Source organism: Parambassis ranga, chromosome 5, assembly GCF_900634625.1.
Source record: "Parambassis ranga chromosome 5, fParRan2.1, whole genome shotgun sequence".
NCBI lineage: Eukaryota > Metazoa > Chordata > Actinopteri > Ambassidae > Parambassis > Parambassis ranga.
The window spans coordinates 5,895,806-5,912,889 of NC_041026.1; the positions used below are offsets into that span (position 1 = coordinate 5,895,806).

The window sequence follows — 17,084 nt, forward strand, 5'->3', positions numbered from 1 at the left end:
CACACCTTTGCTAACTCTATTTTGTGATGCTACAGTAGCAGCTAGCTTATCTTATTTTAGCAAAAGTGAATAAAAATGTATGCATGCTGAAATCTGGTCGGACATGTTGACATTCACAGACAGGAAGTGTGTACGTACAATTTTTATAGCATTAGCATAACAGATAAAGCCTTATCGCGTCAATTGAGTATTTTCTTTATGTCTTTTCTTTGCAGGCTGACCTGTGATGACACCCAGCTGTCAATCAAAGCAAATGGAATTGGAGCTCTATGGGGATGGACCAACTTTTGGAGCCACCCTCAAGTGGTCATTTGAGGTATTGAAAATTTTAGGACTTACACATTCTGCTACATTTTCTAGCACTCAGAGGATTCTGCTCCACAGGAAAAGCATTAGCATGCACGAAGGGCCCACACAGGCTATATTCAAGGTGTTAATCTAAGGTGTTAAGTCAGCTGTGTAGATGCAGCTGAAATCTGTCATTACAAATGTTTGTGTAAGATTCTTAAAAGAAGACGCTCTAAGAGATTAATGTTGATGTTTGTTTACATGGAACAGCTGCAGGTCACAGCTGGATTAAAGCCATAAGTCTAAACTTCTTTCTGCAAGACTGAATGACAATTGAAATTCTGTGATGCTTGTTTCGTGTACAACAACACTTTCAGTTGTGTAAATAATGCATCACATCAACACAAGCAAAGCCAAGGAGAGGTTTCACTCCCCCAAAATACTAATTAGATCTTTTATTTGTGCAGTAAATATTTATGAGATTGTTAGTCAAAGATAGAAATGAAGCTGGGCCAAAGTATTCTATTCTAATGTATTCAAAAGAAACAGCAGGGTCCTTATTGAATCACAGTTTGATTCTGACTGTTCTGAATGATTACTTCCTGTTTGCGTAACACAGAGGGATTCATTTTGTGCATACAAATTACAATGACTGTGACTTTTCAGAGATTACAGCCCTGATTCAGGTGTGTTTTTACATAGATTTACCAAAAACAAAACAGAAACAAAATCCTTCCTGGGGCAGCTTTATTTCAGTATATGCAAATATAACATCACAAGTGTTTCTGAGAGGGGGAGAGAGAGAGAGAGAGCGATGGAGAGGGAGAGGTAGTGTGATGGTGAGAGATGGATTAAGGGGATACAGGTGCAGAAATGCCTCACTCTGATCTCTAATTCTCTATCTGGAACAAACACAGACACTCCAGTCTAAAAGTGGAAGAGCATGCCAAGCTCCAAGTGGAACAAAGCCTAAAAACTTGTGATGAATTTACAGCCGGCCTGCTTGACAGATTTGAAGACGGGACAATCGCTCAACGTCAAAGTGCTGCCGACTTGATGTTTAAGCCCGCGGGCGTCGAGCGTGTAAACAAGCTGAAAGACAAAGGCTTCTTTTGGACACATAATTGAGAAGATTCTCATACTTGCATGTTAAATATAAGCAGGCTAGCTTAGCATAAAGGCTGGAACCATTAGGAAAAGGCTGGAGTGTTGCCTGTGGAAGATAAGACACTGACTATTCTTCCATGGACCGTCTCCTGTGTCCAGTGTCGATAAGCTAAACATGGATCTTACTGCCTAAGTGTGGCTGAGTTAACAGCCCTAGACACGCTAAGTCACCTGCGGGGTTATCTACTTAATCAATTTACTAAGCTAGGTAAGCTACCTGATCATTTAGCTGAACTAGCTGATGGCTAAGCACCTCATATTTAGCTGGTTTAGATACCCAAAGACCTAAATGTTCAGTTACACTAGCCTCACTTACGACCTCTACTACCTACCACTTATCTACGGCTTTGATTTATACAAGTTGTAAACTTAAAAACTCTTGGACCTTCAGTCAAACGAGATGTTTTTCTGTTCGGGTCTCTGTGACCCCTCAGGTCAGGAGTATAATTTATGTTAATGTGTATGGAAAGGCGTTTTAGTCAAATACATGAATACATTAATACATGAATAAATAAATAATTGCATTTGGCAATAGATAATTGATAAGCTCCACATTTATTTATTTATGGCTGAAACAGCTATTAATAGAAAAAGGTTTCCCTCCTTATTTGTCTCAGGACTCTGACCTTTGAGGTTGGCCTCACTGAACCTAAACAGTAAAACAAACAAAAGCCCTTAATAAGCCAATGAGGGTAATTTGCACAATTATCTTTCAAATCATCCAAATTCATTTGTCTTACAGAGCTTTCATTTTGTGTCCTCAGAGGCCTCACATCAGGCATGAGTGCGTGGCTTTTATAATTGGAGGCGGACCGCTGGGGTCACTGTGGGGAGAAAAAAAAAAACACATCTTTCCTGGTCGAAAAGGGACTAAATGAGCTGCTGCGACGGTTTAATCAGAGTCAGGTGCAGGAGGGTGAATGAAGCAGGTGCACGGGCTGATTAAAGCAACCACTGACAGTTATGGAAATGCAGCGCATGTGACTATGCTGCATATTTATATCATTTTATTCACATATACAGCTAAAAAATAATTAAACATTTTAGTCTAAAACAAGTAAAGCTGCTCTAATATACATATATTATATTTTACATATATATACATATATTGCAATATACAGGAAGGGACAGAGTCGCCTGTATCTACTGAGGAGACTCAGGTCCTTTAACGTCTGCCAGACCATGCTGCAGATGTTTTACCACTCGGTGGTCTCCAGCATCATCTTCTACGCTGTAGTGTGCTGGGGCAGCAGGATGAAGACGGCCGACACCAACAGACTCAACAAGCTCATTAGGAAGGCTGGCTCGGTGCTGGGAGTGGAGCTGGAGTCTGTGGTGGAGGTGACGGAGAGGAGGATACTGAGGAAACTCAGTATTCGTAACAACTTGTCTCACCCCCTGCACGACACACTGCTGTCCTACAGGAGCACATTCAGCGGTAGACTGAGACTACCGAGGAGCAGCACAGAACGCCACAGGAGGTCCTTCCTGCCAGTGGCCATCAGACTGTATAACTCCTCCCCTTTCTGTAGGGAGAAGCGCTAGATAATCATGTCAGGCATCACTGTCATTCCCTCCACTTGTCTATGTTTATGTTTACTTAGCACCTTACATCTCCATATTGTATCCATGTATCATATATTGTGCTCATACTGCGTACTGTACTCTTATTTTGGATTATAGTGACACTTATACTCTTATACTCTGTACTTAACTGCATTTAATGTGACTTGATACCTCTGGCACAAGAATTTCCTTCGGGATTAATAAAGTTTTATCTTATCTTATCTCTTATCTTATCTAACCAATAGGGATGCACCGAATGTTCGGCCATTTTCAGCATTTTCGGTGAACAGGATGTTGTGATGACGCAACCAGCACAGGTTTGTCTGGACGCTCCAGCATGTCTGAGGCGTCTTTTCTTGCTCCATTTGAGCAGCTAACTAAAGAGATCGGCTCCTCTGATGCATCTGTAGCTAACGTTATTCTTTTAAACGCAGCACTAAAGCGTCTTCTAAGTAAAGAGGTTGAGACGGACCACGGAGTGAAAACATTGAAAAGGACACTCGTAGTCCGTCAGCACACGTTTCAACAGGATCTATTCGGATCCTCTGCACTTCATCGCGACAGTAGTGATCCGCGTTATAAAGATCATACTTGGATGTGGGAATAAAGCAGCAGTGCATCCACTACTAACCAATGAAGGGGTGAGGTTTTATGTGTAACTTCTCTTTTTGCACGTTATTACACAGGTATGAAAAGAAATAATACACTGCTGACAAGGCTACCTCAAACAAGAGCCAACCCAACTACATAATCAATATCAGTTTAAACACTATATATACCTCTGTTAAAAAATACTGTTATTAATAATGGGGTCTGGTGACTTTGACAGCTTATCTGACCCGACTGTCAGGAGCTCCAGAGGCAAAACAATGCAGTATTTTTATGTATTCATTCAGATTTTTAGTTGCACAAATATTTTAATATTAAACATTGTTTAAAGATAATGTATACAGGAAGTTTCCCAGCAGACAAAAGTCTAAACTTTCCAGAACTCCACCACCATTTTTCTTCCCCAAAATAAAATGACAAAATGCTAGTTTTAAACATCCAATTTGGTCCAGAGGGAGGGAAATTGTAGGTGTGATTGCATCATTATTCTATCTTTCTCCCAATTCCCCATTTCCCCCCCAAACAGGTCCAGCAGAGATAATGTTTCTCTCTGTGGCTGTTGGTAATTCAAGCTACATATATGCTGTTTTCCTTTGGAGAATTCAGCGCTGTAGCAGATAAACATGCTCGTCAGATAGCTTATCCAAGCACAAAAACTGCATCGACTGTAATTGAGATAAGCTCCCCCGCCGCTGCTGCCGCCGGTGTTTCCCCTCCTGTTATACACCCACTGAGCAAACCTGCACACACACACACACACACACAGAGTTATGGAGCAGTTTTATGGCACCCAAACCAGCTTTAGTCTGCTGTGGGCTAAATGCTGAAGTCACTAAAGTGATGTCTGGCCCACTTAGGTGTATTTCCATGCCCATAGTTCTCACTCTGTGCATGTGTGTGTGTGTGTGCTCTAGTATAATAAAGGTATTAACAGTTTCTATATTGAAACCTCCACTTCTGTCTGAGGGTATTAAGGTTAAAAGGCGCACATTAGGCTCTCATGACAGCCAGACAGTCAAGTTCTTAATAGACAGGCTTTTATGCTTTTCTTTTTTTGAGGTATGAGTACCATGAATGTCAGATTTTGGATTAGAAAATGGACACTTTAAACCTTTTGTTCACTGTTTTGGCCACTTCTGGATGTCCACATTACATACGTGATGAACTCACTCTCAGTCTAGACAGTAACAGCTGGTCTTCTATTCTGTGTTTGATGTCACAGACCTTCCGTCCTTTTCTTTTTTGTGTCTCAGGACCTTTGTGTGACGAGTTAATGTGTCTGCTCTACTTTCCTTCATAAGTAAAGCTATTTTCCAGTCATCTTCTGAATCCTCTGAAATATCAGACCAACCGAGGTCAGTCATTTACAAAAGGGGGATGGCAAAGAGAGCGAAAGATGTGACAAAGTCGATTGGAAATGAAGGCTGAAGTGTGAAGGGAGGGGGGGGGGCAAATGTGCTGTGATGCAGGGAGACAGAGCGGCAGGGTGAGATGGAGACTTGTGTGGAGAAAAGTGGGAGACTAAAAAAGGAGCAGTAAAAATGAGGGAGGAGATGGAGGGACATGTACTCTTTAATAAAAAGATACCTCCGAGAGCGAGGCTTGAAGACGGGGAGTGAAAAGCCGCCAGCGCAATGGGGCAAATATTGTAATACATGAAAGTTAAACAACCCCACAACATAAAGTGAAAGACGTCGTTAAAAATAACACAACGGGCTGTGGAGGGACACACACACACACAGTCCTGCATCATCATTAGGCCGAGAGAGCGAGAGATGAATCGTTCCCGGCTATCCGGAGCATCTGGAAGCTGATAGGCCTGAAAAAGGTTAATTTGATTTAGTCTGGCCATATTCATTACAGAGCAGCATAAAAATGATTCATAACGATTCCGTCTAATGTATCTGCAGTTAGTTTATTATAATAGGTTTGATAAGAATGGAAAGTGAGGAGAACGACATCATCAGAGTAGAAAGTCAGGGCACAGGGACAAGTAAAGGAAACACAAGCCCCCAAGGGTCATGAAGTTCAACGGCAAAAATATATTAGGAGACATAAATCATACAGCATTTCTCTACACTTATAAAACCTGCAGTTACTCAAGTGGCCACTTGAGGGTGGCTACAAACAAACAAACAAAAACGACAAAAAGCGAGTGTCTCATAAATACCGGTGAGTCCGTTAGGTTAAAGATTTCTAGTGGGATGGAATAATGTTCATGTCCTCATCTGAATCCACATGGTCTGATGTTGGCTGCGTCTTTTGCACCTGGGCATGCTCCACCCTTTTTTGCCCAGTTTTGGGTCCAAGATGGCGAAAGCCAGAAATTCCGCATTAATAAGCTTCAGAACTCCTCCTCAGGAACACCACAGGTGACATCACAGGGCGTTCATCCACCTTTACTTTGAGTCCTTGACTCACCGAACCAAAACAGAAAATGTGGAGGCCTGTAAACCAAAACAAGGGGCTGAAAGAAGCTAAAACAGTCAGCGTGGATTGGATGATTAATCTCTTTGGCTCTCTCTCACTACAAAAAATGTCCTTTCAAAGTTAAGGATACCATATTTTCCGGGAATATAAGTCGCACTTTTTTTCATCCTTTGGCTGAGTATGCGACTTGGATGTGAAAAAATATACAATTAGTTGTGTCCTGACGTCCCATTACAAATATACTGGTAGAGTTTCTGTCCATCTCCTGACGGTTCTCTTCCACCTCCAGCTTGTCCACACTTTGTATTCTAAGCATAGGTGACACGCGTGGTCGATATGTCACTAATTCCAGACAGCTATAGCGCCAGTTGCCTTTTAATCATTTACAGGATATTTATAGGAGTTTCTGTGCAGTGAAGCGAATCATTTCTCCGTGTGAGGACTTGTTGAAATGTGTGTGTCTCACTCTCAATGCCCTGCAGCCGCACCACTTAAGTTAAGAGGAATTCACGTGGCAACGTTACGTTAAAAACGTAGGATTTACGCTGGCCCGCTGGTGCGACTAATAGTCCGGTGCGACTTATCTATGTTTTTTTCTTCTTCATTGTGCATTTTTGGCTAGTGCGACCTATAGTCCCGAAAATACGGTACTTCTACTGATTCTTCCAAGGTTGATCCTTCAGAGGCCGAGAGGACTAAGGTCTAACAAGTGTGCACGTGTATGCCATCGATCACCTCTTGGTGCCATCTGTACAGAGGACAACAAAGCGCACCAGCATCCTTAAAAACAAGCAAAGGATGAAGTCTTTGGCAGGATTCTCGGGACAGACCTTTGGCATGATCCTAGAAACAAAAAGGGGAAACAGTTTAAACAAAGATAAAAATATGATGACAGTTTAAACACAAACAAGCTGCAACAAGGTCATTTTTTTTCATCTCTTCTCCTGCCAGATGTCAGAGCGGAGGAGGCAGCCTGGAACAACCACTGCAGCGTGGTGCCAGAAGACTCAGAGTCTGGGGGATGAGAGAGTGACTGAAGAGGAGGTGACGCTGCACCTGCTGTGGTCCGTGGTTGCTGCTCCAGCTGGAGCTGAAGGTATTTTAGGAACCCTGCGAAAGGGTAATACGCATTTATCAGAACGTATGAGTACATCTGTTTTATGGAAGCTGTTCTATTTAGCGTACTTAACCTTTTAGTTAACCGGGTGAGTCCCACGAGATCAGAGACCTTTTTAGCCACATAATTGAATAAACAGATTGCATGTTTAAAGGCCAGTGCGGGGTTTTTATGTCCACTTGCAAGGACCCAAGCAGATTTAAAAACACAGCAGGGTTGTTTCACTCACTGCTGCTACTACAAAAAAAAATGTCAATGTATTGAAGTGTTTGGACACTTCTCTGTATTTATATCACAAATTACAAAAAGAAGCTTGGTTTAGAAAAAAAAATGAAAACAGCAGTGCAGCTTTATTATTTAAAGCTTGTCGACTTTGAATAATTCACCTGCAGCTGTTGATGTGACTGTGAGAGTTTGTCCAACACGATCAGAGCTTTAAACCACGCTTTTTTTTTTTACTCAATTACATGTTGCAATCTGGTTAAAAAAAGCTGAAAGCATCATAAGTGGAAAAATCTATTTCTTCTTAGACAACGCGGCAATATAAAAGTCGATGTTGCTGTCTTTTATCATGCTGCGATGTCGTGATGGTTGCAGCAAGGTGAGGACGGACGTACGGCGACAGCGGTGCATGAGCAGGAAGGAGCAGACGGGTTAAACGAAGAGGTGAAAGTGAGCCACATTAAATTAAAATAAATAAGAGCATGCAACACGGGAAAAAGAAACCCAGAAGGAAAGGTTGTGTAATGGATGAGACAGAGCTGATGGATGCAGCTAAGTGGTTGGAGGCAGGGCAGCGGTTTCATCAGGGATACATGACACTGGCTGATGTTGCCACAGTGTGGTCGGCTGTCTGGAGCATCACTGCTGGCTGTTTACACAGTTTCCCCTTCGCTGTGGCAGAAAGCAACACATTGGAAATGCATTCTGTAATTTCCCATGATGAATTTATGGAACTCTGTCAGATTCGGCTAATGAGAATGTAATTAAGTTTGGAGAAACGATGCATCTCGCCACTCTGCTCTGGCATTTGGAAAATGCACTGATTGAAGTGCTTGGTATTCATGTGTGCGTACATCTCGGCAACCTGACAGCCTTATATATCAGCCTACCTGCTTTTAGCAGTCGTATATTTTACACTTTCATTCAATGTATTTATTCACACTCCTTTTTATTCAGCGCTGACAGATACGTAGATTCATATAGTTACTGAAATTGCCTGAAACGCCATGCTAATCTGTTTTTCCCAAATTAAAGACACTTTGTGAAGAGGATGTAGATTATGATTGATTAGGGCCAGTTTGGTTTGTTAGTTATGGACTACAGGTCACAAAACCAAGCTGAAACCATTGACAGAAAAAACTATGGACGTCACCTGTTTCTGAAGAGCTGTTTTGAGGCTCGTGGGAGGCTCACAGTCTGGCAAAACAGACAAAGATGGGGAGCACGAGCGGGGTTGAGGGGGTGGGGCGATCAAGGAAGCAGGAAACGCCCATAATTATGTATAATTTTTAATCAGAATATAATTAAAACAAGTGAGTTATAAAAAAAAATTCACCCCCCGTACAATTGACACTGTAGGCTGTAAACATGTTAATTTCTGCTGTGAAGTTGGTCATTTTAACATGGGAGTCTATGGGAAATAACTCGCATAAATGGAGCCAGCTAATAGCAAAGCTAATATGAAGGTCTACTGCAGTTCCTCAAATGGCCACTTGAGGGTGTCCGGTTAGGTGAGTCAGCCCTCTAACTGTAACCCTGTAGAGAGCAGATGTTTTTACCCACTAGCTCAGCAGGAAGCACACCTGCCTTGTTAGTTGCATGGTCAGGGTCACGTTTGTCTCATAAATGGTGCGAAATAATGTTGGAAGACGTCAGCCAAGTTGTTTTTCAGAGGTTGGACGGCCACCGCTGTGTCTCCTCGCTTTTTTAGAACTCCACAGCAGAAACACCCTGAAAAAAAAATTTCAGGGTTTCCTGCTTCAGTCTTGGTTACCATGGTTACAGCATGTCTACACCATGATCGGGTTTCTGAAGAGTAGCTAGCCACCACGGTTTCACAGCATCTGTACCAAGATTTAGTTACTGCTCCCCGCTGATAAGCCATTTTCCTTCTTTTAAGGCGTCAAGATTTAAAATCCAGGACAGCTAAAACACACTCGTTTTATGGTTGGTAAATAACATTAGCAAACTGCAGGGTCAGCCAGAGCGGCTTTCATTTCACATATTTCTATTCACACTCAGCCACCAGTAACGACCATAAGAAGGGTCAACACAACCTACTCTTTCCAAGTGTTAGAATCCGCCCACCAGAGAGCCTTGTTGTCATATTTTTTGGGTTGTTTTTCTCACATTTTTTCTCATTTCTCACTCAAAAAAGTGAGAAGAATTCTCTCATGTTCAAACCTCTGTCAAAAACACTGACAAGCAGCTCTCCCGTGGCTAAATGCATGCATAATTCCTGTCTCCTTCCCCGTTCACACTCTTCCACTCAGTCCCATTAGGTGTACAGGCAGAGCACCGTGTCAGGAGAACTGCCATACAAAATGTCATTGTCTGCTTAGAACCGACCCCCCCCCATACCGCTGCTCATGGGTGCACTCTATGTTTAGACTGCTTAGATTCATGCGTGCCTTGTCCTGTCATTGCAGGTTGGCTGATTGTTTGTGTGTTTCTTTTTATAGAAACGATCCATCCGTTTCTGTGTGCTGCTTCTCTGACAGCGCACAACAATGACAAATGTGTTTTTCTAGGCTGCTTAGCTAAATATGAAGTGTGTGTGTGTGTTTGTGCTTATCAATCTTGAACCTTTAATAATTGTTTTGCCTGCGCTGGGTGCATGTCACCATTGGTATTCAGTTCAGCTGTGTTGTGTTTCTGTAATATCACAGTTGTGTACACGCCATGTTTTCCCCATGTTTCTAATTATTAGGTCACATATGAACATGGACGTGTGCTACGTTTCAATAAAGGTGTATAGTGCCTAGCTCTAGAAGGGAGGGGGCGCTGTTGTTTCTGATAAATAACTCTGAGATTTTTTAGATCCATGGTATTCTGTTTACATTCTGCACCGTGTCTTCTTTTCTGTTTTTGAAATGCTTCTGTGGTAGCGTTACAGCGCCACTCACTGGCCTGGCATATGTACTACAGCGCTTTCAGTGGTTTTGTGTGGATATGTGTGGTCGCACGCAATTATCAAGACGCTGCCGTCTTTACGGAAAACATTTGTGAAATGAAAACGACTTCGTCGCTGTGTGGATGTGGCCTTAGGCAGTAGGTTGGGGATCATGGAGGTGTATGTAATGCAGAAGAGTCCCAGGTTCCAGCCCCCCTGACATCGTGAGCTGATATGTTTTCACCTGCGGTTAAATTAAATTTTTCATTGCAGCTCAATTTAGCATTAAAACTACTAGGTAAGGTTAGGCAGGTAAGGGGTTAATAACATATTTTACAAGGAAAAATGTTCCTATTGCATCAGCTGTCTCTCTCTCTCTCCTCCTGTCTTGTAAACACTTGTCTCCTCAGTCTGTGCCAGCTCAATCGATCACTAACCTTCACTTTAACACACACACACCGTCCTCAAACACACACTGCCTAAACTGTCTATTTTACAGGTGTACAGGCATATCTCTCTCACCTCTGGTGCTTTCACACTCGTGTCCTCCTCTCATTCTCCAAATGAATGAACATTCATTTAAGCTTCGGCTCAAACCAAATCCTCGTCTCTCCTCGTGTCTCCCTTTTGACCCCATGGAGTTCTCCTTTGTGTCTCTTGTTGTCCTTTGCACTAGTTGAATTTCCCAGTTTGCTGGCAGGCACGTGGTTACAGCTGTATATATGTATGACATCATTACTGTCTGTACAATGCTGCAATGCAGGTTTTAAAGCATGAATAATGAAGATGATTCAGGACACAGTGGGAGAAACAGAAGTAAACGCTTTAGGACTTAATGTAAAGTTTTACCGTTGACCTCAAATATGCCAAATTCCGAACACACACACTCTAACCATGACGAGGATTAGACCAGAGACTGTGAACAGGATGCTGCAGCAGCCACTTCAGGAGAAGAATAGATTAGGAGTGGCAAAACATCAGCTGGTCCAGTGAATCACAGTCTCTGCCCGGGACGGTTCAGTGAACCTGACTCGAGCGGTTGCTGCAGAGAGCTGTGAGCTGCTGGGATGAGGTGTAACAGGGTGTTTCAGCACCAATGCTCAGCTGAAAAATCAACATGAATTGAGGATGAAGTGTAAGTTAATGTGAATCTAAATCCACCTGGAACCTGGAACAACCCGCAGCTCAATGGAAAAAGTTTGGAGTTGTAGGGATGAGATGTTTCTAAAAGTTTTTATCACTCAAGTCCATGGCCCTGTGTTACCTCTCAGTAATGATTCTTTGACTCCAGGTGTTGTAGGCCAGAAACCAATGGTCAGCCCACACAGTCCTTCTAGAACTGCCCCTGTAGCACCTCTTTCTGAGCTGTGTTGCAACAAAGAGCAGGGTAAACTCAGTTGTGTGGTTCCCTCATGGTTACATTAGAACAAGAAGAAATGGAGGTTGATTTTGCCTTGAATGAAGAGAGTTTTGACGCCTAGCTCTTTGTTTAGCTGCTCAGCTCGTAACTACATAATGTTGATGAAGATTCTCAGTCATCCAGGTCATATTCGTCAACTACGTAACTACATAATGTTGTTTTTTTCAGGTTTTTGTAGTGTTCTTAATTCACCATTTTCATCATATAATCTCTATTTCTAATAACATCAACAACTAGTGTGTAAACACAGTGGAACATTAGGTACCTAATGATTTGCTAGGGGCCAATAAGAGGGTAAACAACTGGAAAATCAATTATGTTTCCATTGTAGACCCCTCCCAACTTTATACACTTCCTGCATTTATTTTTTCAATTTTTTTTATTTTAGATACTTTAATAATCCCAGAGGTTTTTTAAGCAGTGTCACACAATGACCAGCAAGGTGCGCCACACCAGTGAGTGCACTGGAGGCAGTGTGGGTAAAGTGTCTTGCCCAAGCACAAACAACAATGTGAACCCCGGTAATACTGTTGACCTCTCTGACCTCATGTGTGTGAAATGCCAGATTGAACCTTTAGTCAAATGACAGATGTGATAAAAGACGTGGCATCAAACGACATAAAGTCAAAAGATGTGACACCTCCTGACCGCTGCAGGGCTCCTCTTCAGCTCCATCCTGGTCCTTTCTTGCCCAAAGTGCCTGACATCTGACATACAGAGAGGTGCCCTTGAAAGTGCATGCTACTCTTTAAGCCAAAAGCTATGGCTAAGTCGCCTCTTAGCCAGGCGCCACCTTTCTGATATTTCTGTGTGAGTTCCAGGCCAATGCTGAGAATATTTTCTTCGCTCTCTGCTGGGTGTGAGGATCAAAAATGACCTGCAAAAACACGGTGATTTTCCACATTTGCCAGCAGGTCTTTTTCAGTGTAATTCAGTGCAAAATGACATAGTGAAGAGCAACCTCTTGTGCATCTATCCCACACAAATAGCTCCCCTCTTGTCTTCTCTCTGCGTCCTACATGCTTCCAATCCATATCTCTCTCCCACCAGTGCTGCTCTCTCTGCCTCAAAAATAGCACCCTTACCTTCAAGAGAGCAATTACACAGATTACCCCGAGAGGAGGAATTAGCATTATTCACTAATTCAGCCGCACGTTCACTTCGTAATGACACAGTTAGGGTGAGAGGAGACATATATGTGATGATTGTCAGGTGTAAAATGATACATGGTCAGTGACATGAAGGGCAGGACGTTGATGAGACATAAGTTCATTTCTGTTCCATTTTCCAGACCCAAGCAAAGTTAGCATCTTCATCACACTCCTGTCATTGCTCTTCAATCATCCTCACGTAGCTATGAAGCTTTTTTTCTGTCCTTTGAGCCTCACAAGTTGCTGTCTTGTTTTGTTTGTCACACACAAACACACAAAATCGGCACTCTTACAATAAATAATGAGTTGGGATCCTACATGAGCACAACAGTTTCTGGGAACTATGTTCTTTTTTTTTCTTTCTTTCTGGCATCTTAAATCAAAAGTGTACTTATTTCTAACTGTGTATGGTGTGCATGAATACTTTATGCTCGTCAAAAAAAGAACTTTTCTCTCTCTAATGATCAAAAAGTACATTTCACTGAAATGAACTTCCCACCATGAAATCAATTTTAACAGAATCCAGACAGACTCCTCTCGAACTTTATGAAATGAAATATCTTTGGCACTGAGACATACACATAGAAACATAACAAAATTCATAAAACAAAATGTGTTCTTTTTTCATTGATATGGAGGCTAACATGAGAATGTGCTTATGTTATCGTCAGAAATTATGGCAGATCCGGATAGCTAGGACTGTGGAAAAACAGGGTAAAGCATGTATCGCTAGCATGATAGCAAAATGACCTGAGAACAACATGTAGGGTTCTAACCAAATATGGGTAAAGAGGTGGAGCATATGTAGCCACACCTTTAACAAGAAAGATATTATCAAGATCAAGACTGTTAAAGGTAGGGTAGGAGGTCTTGAAGCCTGATTTGGACAATAAACACATACAGAGCTCACCCCAAAGCCACGCCTCCAATCACATGGACGCGCATTACCTGAAGACGAGCTGCGGTCTGTGACGTCGGCCATCATGCACGTACCTCTCTGGTGCGCGCAGAGCAGGAAGAGAGTGACAACCAGCCAATACTCCGCGCAGGGTCCACCCGGAGGATTGGCTGATGTTTTTAGCGTTTTATAGCTTCCACAGATGATTCATATTCTTCGTTTTAAAGCGAAACTGCCGAACTAATTGGTTGCTATCGGATTGCAAAGAGAAGTTACACTAATTTAACAAAAAGTGCATCCGAACGAAATCTCCCACCCTACCTTTAAGACTTAAAAGCACATTTTAAGCGACATAACACTAGAGTTTTGTGAGCTGGTGTTCCTGTTAGTATAAGTTCTGAATATTTTTCCGCTGACACTGTTCCAGGGTATTAAATATTACACATTGATATCAGAACTGTGTGAAGACGTGTGGATTATCTAGAGGCTTGTTGTGAACTGGTAATTTAAAACAAAGCACTTTATATTACCCACTCCCGTCCTCTCTGCCTCTCTGGGGCAATATGGCTTCCTCCTCTTGCCAAAGGGTGACTGGAAAACTCCAGCTAATTCCATTACTGCGCTGCCAATAGGGAGATGACAGCATCAGGCACACAAACACAAGCACTCACATAAAGAGCAAACAATCCATACGGAGGGCTAGAGTGGAGGGCAGACAGAAAACCGTAAAGACACAAAGCGGCTAATTACAACCTTGACATTGTCCTGCTTCAGCCATAAAATGTTACACACAGCTGGTATGTAATTCACCTCCTGGACAGCAGCTATGATCCGAACAATCCTTCGTTTCTGCTGTGGGAAGGTTGCTACAACAACAACAGCATCCCCTGTGTCTCATATTCTGGACTACTATCAACCCTTAAAAGAGGGAGCCATCCCTGGCATCTCTTCTTTCCTCTTTATTTCACATTTATGAAATGTGTCCCTCTGTCCTGACCGACTCTTGATCAGCTCAGGGTGTCGGCCTGTTACTGTCTGGAAGGTTTGAGCAAGTCATCTCTCAGACTGCATGCAGGCAGGCAGCAGTGATGGAGAGATGGGATTAGAGAGACAACGGCGAGGGAAGGAGGAGAGGGAGTCTGAGACACAGCGAGGAAAATCAGTGTGGTGAAAACATCCTGTCAACGTGGTGCTGACGAGAGCCGTGCCGGTTAAATGGTGATGAAACGCTGTGAAACAGAGAGTGCAAACTTTCTTTGTGTAGACAACTACTTTAACTTCATGTCTGCCATGAAACAAAGCTGTCATAGTGTTTCAAATGAAGTAAGTTTTTACATGGCAGACATGAAGGTAAGAGTGGAACCACATCAGGGATGCTTCAGCTGCTGAGGTGTGGCAAAAAGAGTGACGATGAGGAGTACCATCTTCATCGTCCAACCACAGGCGTGGGTCTGCTTCCCTTAAAAATGGAACAGATGCTCCAAGTAGCAGTTAGCATCTGTGCCATCGTCACACCTACAGCGCATCCCAAAACCTCCTTAAAGGATGCTGATTGGTCCGAACCACTGATGGTTCGACTGAAAGCACATCACTTAGATCCTGTTTTGACGGTTTTATGTGGATTTGTGCCACTTTCTAACAGATTCTTACCAACTATTCTTGCCTTCAACACATCAAGAAGGTAAAAAGCAGCTGTATTTTTAGAATAAAAGCCTCCTGTAATGCCTGGTTTACACTGTGCGAATTTGGGCTGTTGCAGACGAAAGACGAGCATCGTAGGAGAATCGTGGAGCTATCTTTGGTCGTGGCTCTAAATCGGTGGTCTTACGTCGCACTGTGAGACAGGTTCCACGACGACCGTTGTCAGCGTCTTGCAATCAAAGACAAGCTGAGATAAAATTCTAGCGGTGTCAGAAATTTAGGTGTGACAGCTGCTACGACCTGTAACCCCGCATCCACGTCTTCCTCCTCCTCGCATGTTGACGTACGACGTAACCTGCGATCGCCTGCGATTCAGTAAATGGTCATCGTACAATCTGCACGCATCAAACTTGGCGATCGTACCAAAGTTTATTAGATTCACGTCGCATAGTGCGTCATGCAATGGTCTTATAAGATCGCTAAAAATCGCACAGTGTAGAAAGGCCATAAGGAGGACCTTTAAATCCACCATTTCAATCCCTGTTGTTCTTGGATAACAGTTTAATAAATGCTAATTATTTCTTCCAGTAATACATTATTACGGCCCTCTCTCCTCTCTCCTTCTGCATTGTGCTGTTTCAGTGTCACACTCTTATCTGCAGTGCTGTGGGTTTAACTTAATTAATATAGTGTATGCCCCAGACTCCTGCATAACAATCACATATTATTCAAAGAGAACAGGAACATTTGTTTGCTTTATCTCTTCCATTGATCTTGATTTGAGTATTTGGGGCTGTAATGAAAGAAAAATGTCTGTGAGATTAAATAAGCAGCAAGATCTCCGAGTAATCGGACAGAATTGGACTGTTGTGTATGTTTGCTGTCTTTAAGCCCTCCTACATACGTTTTAATAAAACCTTAAGCCTTTAAAATCAGTGCTAGAAGCAGAAGTGCTTTTAAAAACTGACTTTTTTTCACTAATGAGTCCGTGTGTACGCAGCAGTGTTGGTCTAATACCGTTAACATGGAGGGTATCAGAGTGCTGAGTTCAGTCGCAGCTGCTGCCTTTCATCTGCACCCCTTTAAAGAGGCTTTAAGAATAATTGCCGCCTTGTGTGTGGACCTACATTTTGCGGTGTGCGTGATTCCTTTGAGTGCTTTCAGTCTGATTTGCTCTCCTCTCCAGGCTGCGTGGAGAGGGTGAATGTTTTGGATAATGTTGCGCTCCAAGGCCCTGCTGGTAATTACCTCGCTGAAACTGACTCGACGGGATCGCTGCTGACTGCAGCCTTTTCCTTATTGTTCGTTTAGAACTGAAATGTTTGGTGACGGAGCGAGCAAAGGGGGCGCTGAAAGTTAACTCGATACTTCATTTCACAACCGCTTAAAGCCCTTTGCTGTCTTTGAAACACACCAATGAGCTACACATTAACATTCACCCCATGAACACTGGAAATTATGATTCTATTTAGTGCTCGGCTAATACAGCAGACTAAACTGCTCCAGGCCACTTTGTTTGCATGAATAAGGAAAATAAGTGTGGTGAGAATGAAGATTAAAGCCCATATTGTGAACCAGCTGGGAGCCTCTGAAAGAGGCGGCACGGGGACACAGAGTCCAAAGTGGATAAGAGCCTCTGTTCTGATTTTCACTGACATGTGGAAGCTGTTTGGCTCATAAGA

The 17,084-nt window shown here is 42.7% G+C and overlaps 1 long non-coding RNA gene across 1 annotated transcript in view; it reads left to right on the forward strand.

Annotated features, from left to right (window-relative positions):
- Window positions 1–7,118, forward strand: part of LOC114435838 (uncharacterized) — a 51,017-nt gene extending 43,899 nt beyond the window's left edge. The window contains exons 2-3 of the long non-coding RNA XR_003670661.1: window positions 216–316; window positions 7,012–7,118. This is a non-coding gene — a long non-coding RNA (uncharacterized LOC114435838). The remainder of the gene's footprint in view (window positions 1–215; window positions 317–7,011) is intronic.
- Window positions 7,119–17,084: the final 9,966 nt, after the last annotated feature.